Source organism: Trichechus manatus, unplaced genomic scaffold (genome assembly GCF_000243295.1).
Source record: "Trichechus manatus latirostris isolate Lorelei unplaced genomic scaffold, TriManLat1.0 scaffold00264, whole genome shotgun sequence".
Lineage (NCBI taxonomy): Eukaryota > Metazoa > Chordata > Mammalia > Sirenia > Trichechidae > Trichechus > Trichechus manatus.
In genome coordinates, this window is record NW_004444200.1 from 768,539 (window position 1) to 769,914 (window position 1,376).

The following is a 1,376-nucleotide window of genomic DNA, read 5'->3' on the forward strand; positions in this document are numbered from 1 at the left end:
TGATGTGGGTAGGTGTAGATCTTGCTTAATGGGCAGAGCAGTGTCAAATGTCAACAACCTGCTACTTCACAGCTGAAACAGTTGAAGCTAGACTTCCGGTATATACCCTGATGTACTGTGGTAATGAGGGCCTACGCTACTAAGATGGGCCCACACAAGTCTACGCAGGGGGAAAGGCACTCAAAGTCTGTGGATCTCTTATGCCTGTGCCTAAGCAAAGGAGCTGTGCCTACGCTGGGTTCCTGGCTTAGGGGAGCCAGCAGTTTATTTTTCGCGTTTGTTAATTTGTTCACTCTCCAAGGCAGGGACAATGGCACCGGGCGTGCGACGGATCCTACTTCCGGCCAAGGGGACTCGGCAATTGCTGAAGCTGGCCTGGAACCCAGTGCAGAGCAGGGAACGGGAAGGTAAATGGAAGAGAGGTTTTTCCCTAAGGGGTGTGTTTTTTTTTGTATGGAGATCACCTTCTTTATCATTATTGTAGTTTAAATGAAGTATACATTTCAAGTTAGTCTTCCATACAAAATTTTATACATACATTGTTATGTGACAATAATTGCTCTCCCCATACTGTGACAGCACACTCCTCCTTTCCACCCGATTCCCCGTGTCCATTCAACCAGCTCCTAACCCTCTCTGCCTTCCCATCTCACCTCCAGACCAAAATTGCCCTTGGTCTCCTGTATCTACTTGAACTAAGAGGCTCACTCCTCACGAGTATCACTTTATGTCCCACAGTCCAGTCCAATCCCTGTCTGAAGAGTTGGCCCTGGAAATTGTTTTAGTTCTGGGCTGATAGAGAATACAGGGTCCTTGCTTTTCCAGGGTTCCTGCAGTCTCAGTCAGACCATTAAATCTGGTCTTCTTACCAGAATTTGAGTTCTGCACCCCACCTTTCTGCTGCTTCATTGGGGAATCTCTGTTGTGTTCCCGGTCAGGGTGGTCATTGGTGGTAGCTGGGCACCATGTAGCTCTTCTCGTCTCAGGCTGATGAAATCTCTGGTCTATGTGGCCCTTTCTGTCTCGGGGGCTAATACTTTCCTTGTGTCTTTGGTGTTCTTCATTCTCCTTTACTCCAGGTGTTCAGGACCAATTGATGCATCTTAGATGGCCGCTTGCAAGCTTTTAAGACCCCAGACGCCACTCACCAAAGTAGGATGCAGACCATTTCCTTAATAAGCTTTGTTATGTCAATTGACAGAGATGTCGCCTGAAAGCATGGTCCCCAGGCCCCTACCCCTGCTACTCTGTCCCTCAAAGTGTTTGGTTGTATTCAGGATACCTCTTAGCTTTGGTTAGTCCAGTTTTGCTGACTTCCCCTGTAGTGTATGTTGTCCTTCCCCTCGCCTAAAATGATTCTTATCTACTATCTAGTT